General features: G+C 38.3%; 1 pseudogene; it reads right to left on the reverse strand.

Moving 5' to 3' along the window:
• Positions 1-455: 455 nt before the first annotated feature.
• Positions 456-1,148, reverse strand: LOC149214926 (aquaporin PIP1-3 pseudogene; annotated as a pseudogene).
• Positions 1,149-17,747: the final 16,599 nt, after the last annotated feature.

A 17,747-nucleotide genomic window follows, 5' to 3' on the forward strand; every position in this document is an offset into this window, starting at 1 on the left:
AAAATTCAAAGATGATGATAACGATGAAAGCTATTAAATCACTCACAGATGGTAAGGAATGAACACACTATATCAGCCAGGCACGATAATAACAATAACAATGTATGTTATATAATTGAAAAGAAACCTATTGTTCATTAAACTCGTTTCAGAAACCAAAATTAGCTGTTCCAGAAACTAGACTTTTTTTTCAACCACACTGGCTATAACTTCCATTAAAAAAGAAGATAAAGCAGACCCACTGAGTGCAACAACCAAAGTGTCCATTATTTTACAGTGAGAGGAATAATACACTCCACTGAAGCCCATGAGAGAAAAATCTGCCAGTGGCTTCCGCTGGCCTAAATCACACTTAAAACATAATATATGGATATCATCCATCATGTAAAACCATTTATCAGACGACAATACACATGCGTTAACAGACCTCTCAGCCTTAAAGTTTAAGCCCCCTCTCCAATATGCTGGGCTAGGCTGGGCTGTTTCTAGGAGCGAGTTTTGAAGGGAATGGCACGAATGATCATCTGGTGGTAAATAGCTGCCAAGCCAGCGCCCAAGAATGGACCGACCCAGAAAATCCAATGGTCATCCCAAACATGAGACTTGTTGTAGATGATGGTAGCTCCCAAGCTTCGGGCAGGGTTGATTCCAGTTCCAGTGATGGGAATTGTGGCAAGGTGAACCAGAAAAACTGCAAACCCTATTGGAAGTGGTGCTAGCAGAGGAACGTGAGAATCCCAGCCACTTCGTTTGGCATCGGTAGCAGAGAAAACAGTGTAGACCAGAACGAAGGTTCCCACAATCTCAACACCCAAGCCATCTCGCTTGGTGTAGCCATGAGCCACAGAGTTAGCACCTCCAGCGTCCGCTTGGTACTCGCCTTCCATGAAGCCCTTCACAACACCAGCGCCACAGATGGATCCCAAGCACTGACATATCATGTAGAACACAGCCCGGGGCAGAGACAAATTTCTGGCCAAGAACAGCCCAAAGGTCACTGCTGGGTTAATGTGACCACCTGAAATACCGGTTGTGCAATAGACGAGACAGAAGATCATTCCCCCAAAAGCCCATGAAATCCCCTGAATTCCAACAGATCCAGTGCAAACATTGTCGGCCCTCTTGACACCCATGACCATGAGGATCGTGATGTAAAGAAACAAGAAATCGCCATGAACTCTGCAATTCCCGCCCTCCAGAAGGACCATGACGCCAACTCCCCGAGTTCTAACAGTGGCGCGGGATCCGGCTCCTTGTAATCCTTTTCCCTCGTCTGTGCCACAGTCCCCTGACAGACTACTCCGATCGGGGACGAGCTATTGCAGCCGCGGTGTATCCAGAGAATCAACGATATACCTTAATTGAATTGAACAACCAGACTGTTTTCCACAAGTTCATCGTTGAGTTCAAGCGACGATGATGAGATGAGCGGCCCAACTGGATAAATGTGGGGCATTCGACGAATCTCCTCCGTGGGATTAGATATCTTTCCTTCCACAAGAGCTTTGATCGCTTCATGCTCTAGTTCCTCGAACGTGTTTACCAAAATGCCCGTTACTTCCCACAGACGTGAGCAATGGTTGAGGAACTAGTAAAAGGCTTCATCTGACCTGTCCTGAAGGGGAGTCGACATATCACTGCCAGGGATCGGCGGAATGCCCGGTAACGCTATTGGAAAATCTACATCCTTAAACGAAATTGGGATCTTCGAGACAAGCCTCTAGTTCCTCGAACGTGTTTACCAAAATGCTGAGCAATGGTTGAGGAATCAGTAAAAGGCTTCATCCGACCTGTCCTGAAAGGGAGTCGGCATATCACTGCCAGGGATCGGCGGAATGCCCGGTAACACTATTGGAAAATCTACATCCTTAAACGAAATTGGGATCTCCGAGACAAGCTTGGGAAGAGATAACGTGACTGAAAGCATAGAAGCAGTGGAAGTGAAGAATACGTATGTGGGTATACAGAGCTCGGCGGCCACACCGAACATAGTGGAGCAGAAAACATCAGTGATGAAAGCAGAGACGGGAGAGGCAGAGTGGACGAGGGATGTTAGAGCATTTTTCACTGATCCTTTCGATTTCTCCAGAAGTTTAGATATGTAAGTTTCTATTTTCAGATGTTCTGCGCCCTCTATCTCCTCCTCCGGCAGCTGGATGGTGTTGATGTCGAGACCTGAGGACGCCATTCTCTGGGTTAGAAATTATGCATTGCAATTTTGGCGATTATGCAACAGGGTAATACCAGCGCGGGTGACAATTTGAATGGAACCGGAATAAGGAGCTCCCGAACAATACACCGCGGGTAGTCTGTCAGGGGATGTCAGGCCCCATTCTCTACATCCGAATCCGATATCTTGTCAGGCCCTGGCAGGGAATGTCAGGATTGCCAGGGAGGGTGGCGGAGAAGCGGAGAAGGAGGGTGGCAGAGCTCCGAGAGGGTGGTGGTGGTGGAGGGTGAAGACATTCTCGGTGGCCTGAGCCGGACGATTTTCCGGCCGGTGCCGGAAAACGGGCCATTCTACCGCCTAGGTAGACTACTCCATTCTATAAATGTAATTACGCAGGTTTATTGAATTTTTTTTTTCTTTTTTCGTTATATAAATATAATTGGGCATGGTTTGGGATTACACATTTCACTAGAGTCTCTTTATAGCTCAATATAGGGGTGAAAGTTGACAACTAATTAGGGGAGATGTAAGGGATATATAGAATTGTCATATTTACATTTATAAATTTAAAATATAAATAATTATATATTTAGATAATTTTAAAATAAATATATTATTTATAATTATGTTTTCAATTATATATATATATATATATATATATATATATATATATATATATATATATTATAAAAATAAAATTATATTTATTAAAAGAAATACATTACTAGTAATATTTAAATTTTATATTAAATATATAATTATTTAATAAATATTAGATTAAAATTAATTAATAATTATTATCGTAAATAATATTTCATAAAATACTTCACCGTTATTTATATATTTATTATAACGGATTGGTAATACAATTTACCTCATAGGTCCAAAAAAATTTGAGGGGGGCATGAGAATGATACATTCCAGAACGAATTAAAGAAAAACTTGCCGTTAAACATTTCTTCGGTAGATCTCATCTCAACAGGTTTAAGCTCTGGCCAGGCTTCAAAGTGGTGCACATAAAAAATCTGAAACACTTGAATATCCTGCTTATAATCCATCTAAATGACCCATCCAAACCATATTTACAGGAAGTGTTCGGATCATTATATCCCATGGTTTTTTCTCTCCCTTTTGCTGTACAACAATGTTCAAAGCATTACAAACCAATATAATCCAAACCCCCATGGATTTTTCTCTCCCTTTTGCAGTGCAGCAATGTTCAAAGCAATACACAGGTATTTTTCACTACCTAATTGTGATAGATATATTGTGATAAATGTGTGCAATGGTTGAAATGCTAAGTTGACATATTATATTTATTAGGTTAAAAAATGTAATTTTATTTATACAAAAATATTCTTAAAAGATATATATTTTATCTCTTTAGTTTTGAACATGAACCTCTGACCTGGTAATTTTGAACTTAAACCTCTGACTTGGTAAAAGAAAACACATACTTTTAACCATTCTCTAATTTTGAACTTTTGAACTTGAACCTCTGACCTGGTAAGAGAAAACACACCTCTAGTTTTGAACCTAAACCTCTAACTTGGTAAGAAAAAACATATAATCTTAATTATTAAACCCAATCAAACCGTATAAAAACATTCAAATTATAAACTAATCAAACCTTATAAAAACATCCCAATTAGACATTAGATCTAGCCCTAGCCATCCAGGCTAAGGCAACGTAGCTGCTAGAAATATACCGACATAACCAGAATCAATTAGCTGCTAAAAATATACCGACATAACCAGAATCAAATCATCGCCTTTATATGTATGTAGTATAAAATCAAGAAAAAGATGATAATTTTTCAAATTTAAAAACTTTGAAAAATACTCTCATTCTTTTCAAACATCCATCTGCCGGATTTAACGTGATTAATCAGTGGTTAATGATACTGCTTGCCATGAATCCAAGCAATCCCAACGTCTTGGAATATATTCTCTTATATTTACACATAAAATATTCGAGAGATCATTGCCAAAATTTTCTGGCATCCAAACATGGCTCCCTTTACCTGGGAATTTTGTTTCCGACTTTCATAAAAAACGCTATATATTACATAGAGATTCAATTAATAAAAATAAGAAAAGCTATGTTAAAGAGAGATTCAATTAATAAAAAATATGCAAACCGATCTCAATTTCCTACTGAAAAGATGCAAAATCCATGGCAGTATCAACACAAAGGCACACCAGGAATTCAACTGAAGCGAATAAATATAAATACATGCATCAGAAAATACACATCCAAAGATCAAACAAAGTATTATGTGTATTTTGAATTTTTATTACTTTCTTGACCAAGAATACAATTTGCCTCATAGGTCCAAAAAAAAATTGAAGGGGGCATGAGAATAATACATTCCAGAACGAATTAAAGAAAAACTTGCAGTTAAACATTTCTTTGGTAGATCTCATCTCAACAGGGTTAAGCTCTGGCCAGGCTTCAAAGTGGTGCACATAAAAGATCTGAAACACTTGAATATCCTGCTTATAATCCATCGAAATGACCCATCCAAACCATATTTACAGGAAGTGTTCGGATCATTATATCCCATGGTTTTTTCTCTCCCTTTTGCTGTACAGCAATGTTCAAAGCAATACAAACCAATATAATCCAAACCCCCATGGTTTTTTCTCGTGGTGCATGTATTTAGCCCCTGCGCCACATTTACGGCTATCTGCATGCGGGAAAGCCAGGAGCCAAGGACCGTGAATCCGGGGGCCTTGCTAACCCTCAGGCAGTCCTCGAGACTCAAACCCTGGACGTATTCGTAGACTAGATATCCATTTTCTCCGTCGTAACAGCCTCCCAAGAGCTTCACTATGCTGGCATGGTGGGCATTGCAGATTTCCCTGAGCCCTGACCTGAATTCTCTGATTTCCCTCTTCTTATTTCTCGCCGTGACGGCCACTGTTTTTCCCCTGAGAACGCACTTCCAGACGGACGAATTTCCCAGCCTTCCAGAGGTGAATTGGGCGGTGGCATTTGCGAGCTCCTTGTAGCTGCAGAGTTTGGCGAGCTGCAGAGTTTAGGAATCGCAGAGCGGGAGGTGCCGAGTCGAGGAGGAAGGTGAGTGAGCAGCCCGCGGGATCGCAATTCCTCATTTCGAATTTGCAATGGCAATAACTCTCCAGCTCGGACCCGATCTGTCAGGGGATGTCAGGATTGCCAGCCCCGATCGGATCTTCTGTCAGGGAATGTCAGATTGCCAGGGGAGGGTGGCAGAGAAGGAGGGTGGCGGAGCTAGGGGAGGGTGGATGAGGACGAAGGGATTGCCGGTGGCCGGAACTGGACGATTTTCCGGCCGGTGACGGAAAACAGGCCATTCTACCACCTAGGTAGACTACTCCTATTCAAGTTTGCCCTGTCATCGATGAAACACGAGAGAAACATGGGATCCGTTTGCCCCCAAACACGGACTCTCCATCATAAAATTCGTTCTTTAAAATGGAAAATATATGGATTGTTCTCTACGATTTTCAATATGATACGGCCTGTTTCAGCCAGTGAAGCTTAGTGGATTCCGGCTGTGCTGCAGCAACAGGAAGATTTATAGTGATTCTCGCAATTTTCGATTCTATATATTTTCTTAGGAATGGTTTAATTCTTGTAATTTTCCGACTCTACAAATTGGTCTACGTGGCATGTGCATGAAGAGATAGATCAATCTCTACATGTCACATGAATATATGCTTTAAAAATGTCTTTCCTATAGGGCAGATATTTTCCCTTAATATAAATAAGCGACAACCTTGGCAATATGCATTTGTTATGTAGGCTATAGAACCGAGGGGACCTTATAAAATTATACGTATGCTAGGGAAAATTGGGAATAGAAACCCCACAGAGAAGCCCTGTATTAATTTCCCAGCCTATACCTATATATAATAGGTGTGAGGGAAGAGCCCCTTAAAAACGACGAGACTCAAGCCATAGTTTATAACAATCATGTATGGCTAAGGAATAGAGGCCTCGATGGAATCAGGCTTACCCTTTGTAATGCACAAGTTGAGGGGTGCAACTCTCATATGGCATTGTAGTTCGGTGGTAGAGCACATTGGCGCTAATGCAAATTGAACAATGGCTTGCAAATGCCATCGGAGGACGACAATCGAAAAATGAACCCCCACTCCCTCTCCATACAAAATGAGGTTAGGTCCCATCATTCCATAGATCTAGTGGTAAAGATAGGGTCATTGGATCAATTCGGTAGAACTCGTCGTGGAGCTATACCCGCCACGTGGTGTCAAGGGGTTATTGCATGGGTAAATTGGGATGGAAAACTTCAACACAAGCTGTGTAATCACAAATAATTCACACATAATGATAAAACACAAGTTGCGGTTCTACTATTGATCACACAAAATATGATACATACAATGAACCCGGTGAAGGGTATTTATCCTTTTCCAACTAGGGACTTGCCTAGAATATCTTGACATGCACACTTGTTGGAGGTACTAGAAACCTAGGACCTTCATTACTAACACATGCAGACACTTATTTAGAGCGTGGGACTATATGAAAGATCCTTTATGCATGATTTACTCCCTGATTTGCTCCTCCTTTCACTCCATCACTGGCTAGTTCTTCTGCATGATTTACTCCATGATTTGCTCCTCCTTTCACTCCACAACTAGCTAGTTCTCTCTAGAACTTGTTATAGGTGTTGAGTCCTCTCATTGATCACCAGTATGGCACATTACCTTGGGATCTTCACCTAGTAATGTTATATCATGAGCATTGTAACCTATTTTCTGAATCAATCATTCTTTTTTGTTCTTTCGATTCTTTTAGTGTTTTTTCTCTACAAAGTTGTGTGTTCAACCTTTACTAGCTAGATTCATCTGTGCAAGTTTTCTAACACATTTACAACACTGACATGCATACTCAGTTAACTCACACTCTAAATATAGACTGCACTTAGCTCTTCATCCATCACTTGACTTAACTCAATGCTCACTTAACTCACACTCTAATTTTAGGTAACTTCACATGCGGGAGTAATTACTATTTCTAACACTCCCCCTTAATTACAGCCGTATGACTCAACATGACTTAACTATCACACAAACATGCCTGCTAGTCTATGTCTCAGCTAGGCTTACAATGACTCAAGAGTTTTAAAATTTTGCATTTTCTTTTTCTTTGCTTCTAGATTCTATATCCTCAAAATTGCTTCATTCTCTGTTGAAATTTCTTGTTGTAAGCTTTATTTAATGCTGCTGCAATTTTTCTTTCACTTGTTTTGAAATTGTTCTGAAAAACAATTGGATGATGTCTTCTACACCTTCCTCTTCAAATATTTGTTGAACTATGGATTGATGCCATAACATTGCATCTTCAAATTATCTTCTTTGCTTTGCTTCTTGCGCTTGATATTCCTAACTTTCTTTCGGCCATATTTCTTGATAGCAGAATCTTATCTCTTCTTGACTCCATTGCTGAAAAATTGTTTCAATGCATTAATCTTTGTCTTCAGAAACATCCATATCATTATTTTCACTTTCATCATCAAGTATTCTTTCTTTTTTCCTGTAATCTGCACACTCAATATCATTATTCGCCATTTCATTCAATTCTTTTATTCAAGTTTATTCTTTAAGACTCACCTCAATTTGTTTTATTGGTTTCTAAATCCATTCTTCAATGAGCTTCAAATCTGCATCAAATTTATTAACAACCTTTCTTTCAACTTCTGCTCCCATGCTATTTTGAACACCTGCATATTCAAAAAAAATGTTAAAAACATCTTTCATATGACTCTCTTCATTGAGAGCTTTCTGATCTACATCTACCTTCTTTTCAACTGCATGGAGATTGTCTTCAACTTTTATGTTAGTGGAAATTCTCATAAAAAACTCTTCAATCACTTTACCCTGTTGTTGATCATCAATCACTGCTATATGACATACTGCTTCATGAGCAGTTCCAGCTGCTTCATATCTTGCTGCTACAGTGGAGGCTTCACCCTTCAATGCTTCATCAAACATGGTGCTTAATATATTGTCACAATCAATCCCTGTTTCAAAAAAACTACCACACATATCATCAATATAATTTTCATCCACACTGTGGTGGGATATTTGAGCATACATGTTCTCATTGTCAGTTTCATTGACAATTTCAACTTCACCAAATCCATCAGCTGCAGCGGGATTTACCGATTCACATATCACTTTGCAGTCATCATCCACATGTGTCTCATCCATTGGGTTTCACCATCATCTGTATCAACCACATTACAGTGGATTCCTTGAACATTTATATGTTCTTGCTCTGCTTCACATACAAATGCTCGTACTAATCTCTCTGTAATCTTTGTTGCATCTTCTTGATCCATATGCATGCTTGCATAATGTGCTTCAATTTTATGGTCTTGAAAACCATCATCCACTTATCAGTGGAATTCTCCAAGCTCTATTTTCCTCTCAGAGTCTTGCTCATTTACTCTCATATATGTGGCTAACTTCTTTTCTTGTGACATCACCTGTTGCTGCATGTCATTCTCCTTTGTGCCAAACTATGTTTCCAAGATCTCCCATGCTTCCTTGGAAGTTGTAGCTTTTTCTACCTTGTAAAAACACTTCTCATCCAATGTCTGTTTTATAAAATTCAATGCTAAAACATCACATACTGCATCATATGGGTTATTCGAATCGTAGCCAATTAACTTTGTAGCTTGAAGAAAAGTTAGCATCTTTATAACCCAATGATCAAAATATTCACCTGTAAACATAAGAGGTGGTAGCAAATCAAAGCTGCACCAATCACCCTCGATTTCTTCTTTTTCTTCTCCTAGACTTCTCAATTCCTTAGTTGTGGCTTGAACCTCTCTAACCACGGCAGCAATCTCTTCCTCTTCTTTTTGATTCCATTTCTTAGTATTTTTCACTTGCGCTTTGCTACCCATGACTGTTGTCATGCCTTTTCTTATAGCTGCTTTGCTGATTACAAGAGGCTATCTTCCATATCGCCCTCAAAAAAAGATATGATTTTCAATATGCGCCTCTATAAGGCACAATCTTCACCAAAAATCCTGTGCTTGACAAAACACCAAAGAATTTGTAGATAAACAGACTTTTACAATACCCTAAATTCCCTTGCTAAAAATATTGTTTTAAAAAAACCCTAAGATTTCACCTTTAACACCAAAATTTTGTTTTCTTTTAAAGAAAATTCTCAAAAAAACCTTTCCTTTATAACGTTTCCAAAGCCCTTATAAAAAAAAATACCTTTTAATAAAAATTACTTTTCAAAGCGCTTCACATTAACCTCTCATATGAACCTTCATCATAAAGCTTCGAAATAAACCCTTTCTAGGGGAAAACCTCATTGCACAAAAAGACTTCATAACAAATTCCTTTCTAAAACACCATTGAAATATTTTCAAAGGTCTATGTAGGTCGAATAGGTGAATGAGTAAAGAAGGAAGGCATTTGCAGCTATACATTAACCAAGAAAAGAATATAATTGATAGGAAAATTGAATGCAAACGCACAAGTAATAACACAGGGTTTACGTGGTAAAACCCTGACAGAGTGTCAAGGAAACATCCACTGGACAAGGGATTGGAATATCTATTCAATCAATAATGTTTCTCAATACAATAGTTCGGGCATTCATCAGTTTTATATGGGTCTCCTCAGTTACATAACCGATGTTTCGGTATAAAACTAACTCATTACATTTTACCCAAATTTACATAATTAGTTGTCAAACATCCAACAAACTCCACCTTGACAACAATTTCCGCAATCCCTTGCCCATGCCCATTCATCATCTTTTCTACAAGCCAAGAGAAGCTAAACACCATCGTAGCTTCTCTACTATAACTGGCTTTTTGAATATGTTTGCACAATTCTCTCACGTATGGACCTTTTGAAGAGCTACTTTTTCGCCATCAATCACATGTCTCAGAAAATGATACCTAACATCAATGTGCTTGGGTCTGTTGTGATATGCAAGATTTGTATCCAAATGAATAACACTTTGACTATGACAAAGTACATTTACTTTCTCCTGCGTGCTTCCAATCTCATCAAGTAGACCCTTTAACCAGATTTCTTCTTTACTAGCATCTAAAGCAGCTATATATTCTGCTTCAGTAGTGGACAATGAAACTGTTTCTTGAAGCTTTGATATCCAACTACTTTCTCCACCTGCAAAAGTAAAGACATAACTTGTAGTAGATCTTCTTTTGTCCAAATCACCTGCATTATCAGCATCTACATATCCACAGACTGATCCTTCACTACCACTAAAGATGATGGAATGGTCACTTGTGCCTCTTAGATATCGAAGCACCCATTTCACTGCTCGCCAATGTTCTTCCCCAGGATTTTCCATGAACCTGCTGACAACTACAACTGCATGTGAAATGTCAGGTCTTGTAGATATCATCGCATACATTAAGTTCCCTATAGCATTTGCATATGGTACATGAGACATATATTTCTTTTCTTCATCACTTCTAGGACTCAAAACAGAAGAAAGCTTAAAATGGGAAGCTAATGGAAAATTAACAGGTTTCACAATGTTCATACAGAACTTTTCAAGTACTTTCTCCCCATATTTCTGCTCTGATAACCAAATCTTACCTTTTTTCCTGTCTCTGTGTATCTCCATGCCGAAGATATGTTTTGCTGCTCCAAGATACTTCATATCAAATGTCCTAGAAAGTTGAGCCTTTAACTTGTTGATCTCTTCCATGCTTTTGCTTGTAATAAGCATATCGTCAACATACAAAGCTAAGATAATGAATATGCCATTGAAACTTTTGAAGTATACACAATGATCATACTCACTTCTAATAAAGTTCTGGCTCACCATGAAGGAATCAAACTTCTTGTACCATTGTCTGGGAGACTGCCTCAGACCATACAATGATTTCTTGAGCTTGCAAACTAATATTCTGTTGCTACCTTGTACAAAACCTTTTGGTTGTTCCATATATATCTCTTTATTCAAATCACCATGTAGAAAAGTTGTTTTAACATCTAACTGTACTAACTCAGGGTTAAGTAATGCAGTTAGTGCCAACAAAGTACAAATAGAAACAACTTTTACAACTGGAGAAAAAATCTCATGAAAGTTGATACCTTCAACCTGAGAATATCATTTTGCTACCAGTCTCGCCTTATACCTTTCGATACTTCCATCACCTTTCTGTTTCAGTCTGAAGATCCACTTGCATCCAACAACACTTCTCCCTTCAGGAAGTTCTACAAGATCCCAGGTATTTTTCATGGTTAAGAAATCCATTTCTTCTTTGATAGCCTTTTTCCTTTTTTTTCTATCTATATCATCTACTGCTTCCTGATAACAAGAAGGTTCCCCATCTTCAGTAATCAAAGCAAAATATGAAGCAGAATCTTCATACCTTTTGGGATTTTTTCTTTCCCTTGTAGACCTTCTTAGAGTGACTAGTTGCTGAACTAGTTTAGAAACTTGAACTGGTTCAGAAACTTCAACAACTTCCTTTGTATATTCAACACCTTTTTCTCCAGAAGTCTCTCCTTCCTTTTGACTGTCACCGAAAGGTCTAGCCTCCAACTGAACTTGTTGATTTGGCGATACCTGTTCCTGTTCAATTATTTCAACATTTTATTTTAAAAGAGAAGATTCATCAAAGGTTACATCTCTACTAATGACTATCTTCCAAAATGTAGGACCCCACAACCTGTATCCCTTCACTGCATAGTCATACCCAAAAAAGACATAACATTTCGATTTTGGATCTAATTTTGAATGCTGATTTTTAGGAATATTAGAATAAGCATCACAGCCAAATATCCTTAGATGTGAATAATCACAAGACTGACCTGTCCAAGCCTCTTTAGGAATTTTACAATTAATTGCTACGAAAGGTGATCTGTTAACTAAATCACAAGCAGTGGATATTGCTTCTGCCCACAACTCCTTTTGCAAGTTAGCATTGCTAATCATGCTTCTGGCTCTTTCCATAATAGTCTGATTCATACGTTCAACAACACTATTTTGCTGAGGAGTATAAATAGTAGTTTTGTGTCTAATAATTCCCTCATCCTTACAATATTCTTCAAATTATATTGAAGTGAATTCACCACCATTGTTAGTTCTTAAACATTTAATTGATTTTCCTGTTATTTTCTCTACCATTGCTTCAAATTGTTTAAAGACATTGAATACATCAGCTTTCCTTTTTACCATAACGACCCAAACTTTACAGGATAAATCATCAATAAACGTTAAGAAATAAAGAGCACCTCCATATGATACAACAAGAGATGGTCCCCACAAATCAAAATGAATATAGTCTAAAATATCTTTACTATTATGATTTCCAGTTTTAAATTTCTATGTACACTGTTTTCCATACACATAATGTTTACAGAAATCTAGCTTCAAAGATTTCAGATCAGGAAGAGATTTACATTTCATCAGTATCTGAAGTCCTTTCTCACTCATGTGACCCAATCGTTGATGCCATAGACGAGTACCTACTTCTTCCTTTTCTGATGCAACCGCTGCTTCACTGACCTGAGTACTTCCTTTGAGTCTATAAAGATTTCCTACCTATTTTGGTTTCATAACAACTAGGGCACCTTTAAATACTTTCAACACACCATTTTGACCTGTAAATTTATAACCATCCGAATCCAACACTCCCAAAGAAATCAAAATTTTCTTCAAATCAGGTACATGTCTAACACTAGTTAATGTTCTAACTGTATTATCATACATCTTAATCCTGATATTTCTCATCCCGACAGTCTGACATGATACATTATTACCCGTAAACACAGAACTACCATTTATATTTTCATACAAAGTAAACCAATTTCTGTGTGGACACATGTGATGAGAAGCACCAGAGTCTAACAGCCAACTTCCTAAACCCTGAGAGACATTACATTCAGATGAAGTTTCATCTATCATATATAATTCTTCAGTAGATAAAACTTCGTCTATCATACTTGAATTGACCTAATTCACTTCCTTCTTCGGGTTATCAGATTCTTTTCATTTCCAACAGTCTTTCTTCGGCTGTCCAATTTTATTGTAGTTCCAACATTTTGCCTTATACTTATTTCCCTTCGATTTAGATTTGGAAGACCCCCTTGTTTTTTCTCCTCTTTCCTTTGACCATCGTCTAGCTATCATGGCTTATGATGTAGCTATTTTAGTACTAGATTTCCTTCGTGCTTCTTCAGATAAGAGAGATCCCACAACTGATTCAAATTTCAAAGAATCAGTGGTGCTCAAGCTGATTGATGTTACAAAGTAGTCCCATGATTCGGGCAGAGAATAGAGTAAGGTTATAGCTTTCTCTTCTTCCTAAATTTTAACTTCCATATCTGTTAATTGGCATATGAGTGTATTAAAAACATTCAAATGTTCTGCAACTTTTGAACCCTCCTTCATTCAAAGACTATACAATTGTCTTTTTAGATAAACTCTATTGGTTAACGACTTTGTCATATAGAGTTTTTCCGGTTTTTCCCATAAACCTAAGGTTGTACTCGCTTCAACAATGTTGAAGAGAACCTCATCCACCAGGCATAACCTGATGGTACTGAGAGCTTGGGCAGCCAAGTCCTCCCAGTTCGAATCAGTCATGGTTGCAGGTTTCTTAGTTGCCCCATCCAATGCCTTGTGCAACCCTTGTTGCACAAGCAGATCCCTAACTTTCAGTTTCCAAAGAGCAAAATGGCTCTTGCCAGTGAATTTCTCCATCTCGAATTTTGCATTCGACATCTTGGCCACTTTTTTTCTAGGGTTTTAGTCTTTAGTCTTTCAACTAGGTTTTATATTTTTCCTTTCTTCAAAAAACATTTGTAAAAAAAAAAAAAATCCCCCAAAACAACCCTTCAACAGATTTATATTTCAAATCCTTTTTTTTTCTTTTCTTCAATTTAATGGAAAAAACCCTTTGGTTTTTTTTTTTTCCTTCAATTTAAACAAATCCACCCCTTTGTTTTTCACAAATTTCTGGAAAAATTTTTTTGGAAAAATTTCTCTCAAAATTTAACAGAAATTGCCTGGATCCATAAGCCAAGCCTCTGGACGCACGCAGGCTATGTTCTGGCAACAATATTCAAAGACAGTGATAGGCTACACCCTCCAGCACGGCTTCATCACTCCATGATCTCTGCTCCAGCACACACTTCCTCTCTGATCCAGCACGCAGAGGTCTTCTCCAGCACCTCCAAGCCAGCAACAGGCACAGTTCTCGCAGCACCTCTGGCAGCATGCACAGACCTTCACTGCAACTCTATGCATGCAGAGGTAGTGGCTCCCACACAAAGACAGCCCGCACCTTCACACAACAAAGCCTCCCTTCATGATAATACACATAGAGGGCAGAGGGCACCTTCACATAGTAAAGGGCCACGCACTCGATTACGTAGGGACTCCCACGTAGAGACAACCGCACTTGATTACACAGGGATTCCCATGCAGAGACATCACACACCTTCACGCAATAAAGCCTCCCTTCAGAGAATACACGCAGAGGGAATTATCCTCCTCAATGCAAATGGCTCCTCCTCACGTAGATGTGGACCGATAGCATACTCCTCCTCAATGCAAAAAAAAAACATGCCTTTGCTCCAACACTCAGAGGTCACGCTTTGATTCAGCGCAGGGCAGAGCGTTTGGAAAAGGCACTCTGGTCTTCACGGCCTCCCCTTAGAGAATACAGGCAGAGGGACTTCTCCTCCTCAACGTAGATGGCCTCCTCATGCAGTTGGCTCCTCCTCACGTAGATGTGGATCGACAGCATACTTCCCCTCAACGCAGAAAAAAAACATGCCTCTACTCCAACACATAGAGGTCATGCTCTAATCCATCGCAAGGCAGAGGGTTTGGAAAATGTGCTCTGGTCTTCATGACCTCCCCTCAGAGAATACATGTAGAGGGACTTCTCCTCCTCAATGCAGATGGCCTCCTCACGCCACACAAAGATAGCAACTCACTCCACGCTTACTCACCTTCACGCAGAGACAATATCTCCATGCTTTCCCACTCCACGCTTACTGGCCTTCACACAAAGACAACAGCTCCAAGCTTTTCCACTCCATGCTTTCTAGCCTTCACGCAGAGACAATAGCTCCACGCGGAGATTGCCCTCTCCCTTTTTTTTCTCCATAGGCAGATTGCTAGCTCAAATTCAACTAACTCACTTTGATACCATTTGTAGGTCGAATAGGTGAATATAACCAAGAAAAGAATATAACTGACAAGAAAACTGAATTCAAAAACACAAGTAATAACAGAGGATTTACATCTTAAAACCCTAACAAAGTGTCAAGGAAACATCCACAAGGCAAGGGATTGGAATATCTATTCAATCAATAATGATTCTCAACACAATAGTTCGGGCATTCATTAGTTTTATATGGGTCTCCTCAGTTACATAATTGATGTTTCGGTATAAAACTAACTCGTTACATTTTACCCAAATTTACATAATTAGTTGTCAAAATTCCAACAATCTCGAATGGCCCATCATATATTACACCCTCATGTTTATATGAAATCTTTAAAATTAAAATCAAGCCCTATTGTAACTTTGACTTTGCTAACGTGAAAGGTAGTTACAGACTTTGCTAACATGAAAGGTAGTTATAGCATGTGATAAGGTTGTCCACGATGATCAAGACACTTATTAGTGTTCCAATGCTCTTGGTGGAGCCAAAAAACCTGCGTGCATAGGAGGTCGCTAGATCAAGGCTATGACACCTCACTATTGCAGGCAATCAGTTGCTACTTTAGCTTCTAAATGTAGCGGGCGGCTTTGCAACTTCCTATTCACTCCTTTGAGAGCACAGGGCGACGAATGTTCACAGCAGCTACGGTTGCTTCTTCAAAATCGATGGGTTTTCTATGTTGTCTACAGATCAAAAGAATTCGGCTACTGAGAAACTTTTGATTCTCTTATAGCTCACATAGTGCGACCGTGGATTATCTTTACTTGAAACCTCCCTCTCATACCAATTTGTTGAAAAGGATAAGGACAGCTACGGATTATCTTTTCCTCAAACCTCCCTCTCATACTAATTTGTTGAGAAGGCGAGGAGACAAAGCACAAATAATTCACACATAAAACATGAGTTGCTTCTCTTCTATTGATCAAACAAAATATGATACTCACAATGAACTCGGTGAAGGGTATTTATCCTTTTCCAACTAGGGACTTGCCTAAAATACCTTGACATGCACACTGACATGCATACTTAGTTAACTCACACTCTAAATATGGACTCCACTTAGCTCTTCATCCATCACTCGACTTGATTCAACACTCACTTAACTCACACTCTAATTTAAGCTAACTCCACATGCGGGAGTAATTACTATTTCTAATAAAATTGAGATGGAGAGCTTCAACGCAAATTGTGTAATCATACGTAGCCTAAAATACTATTTCTAACAAAATTGGGATGGAAAACTTCAACGCAAATTGCGTAATCATATGTAGCCTAAAAGATTTCCCTCAGAATTTTGAACATGGAAAAATGTCCAAACCTACCGGGATTCCACTCCAAGGTGACATGGGCATATAAGGAGTGCACCCATTGAACCTGTTATGCCTATGTGTGAGCATTCATTGAGTTGGAAGAGTAGGGAATATAAGTGTTTTGGTAGCTTATGTGTGTATGCACATATGCTTTACCATTCCAACCCAACAAATGTTCACAGATAGGCATAGGCATGTTCAATATATATAAATATATATATATATATATATATATATATATAATCCCAAACATGAATGGGTCGATAATTACTATGTGGCCTATGATGTGGATAACCATGTGGGGGCTATGTGGGTCACCACGAAAACAATTTGAGGACGTGGCATAATCTAATTAGCCAATACTTTTGATCCGTGGGTCGGATTAAAGAAACTCTATATTGTTGGAAATGTCTCGATGAGACGAATGCAATAATGTCATTGGTTATAGTTTTTGAGAAATCCAAAATGTTGATAATTTTAGACCGCATTTCCATAGTGTGACAAGAGAAGGTCATCATAGTAGTTGTGTCCTTCTACCCTTAGTTTGGGCTAGGGTTAGTAGGTTGTATATTATAAAAGCCAACATGCATGACCTTTCATTTCCATTTCTCATCTCCTATTTTATTTTTTTCATTTTTTCTAAATTTATTTTTCTCATCTCATCTTAATCCATATTTACATTAGAATGATTTGTAATAGTATCTTTAGGGTTCATAAATTTGCTAATTCTACTTTTTGGATCATAAGCACTATATTTTTCTTCTTTCTCTTCTTGTTTCTTGAAATTATTTTCAAGTGGTTGCTCATCCAACTCTACACATTATTTTGAAGTGATAGTCTAACAATAAATTGTATGTTTTGACACACTCAAACCTGTAATTGAATTTTATGTTAAAACAAGCCTAAATGTTTTTTGAATATATAAATTAATTTAACTCCATCTAAAATTTGATTCTAGTGATTATTCTAACTTTTATATATATATATATATATATATATATATATATAAATAATTTTAAAATCATAATATAACTAAATAGCAAATTTGATAAATAAAAATA

This window comes from Pinus tabuliformis, chromosome 1_1 (assembly GCF_031772625.1).
Source record: "Pinus tabuliformis cultivar Carrire ecotype Pingquan chromosome 1_1, CPIR1, whole genome shotgun sequence".
Lineage (NCBI taxonomy): Eukaryota > Viridiplantae > Streptophyta > Pinopsida > Pinales > Pinaceae > Pinus > Pinus tabuliformis.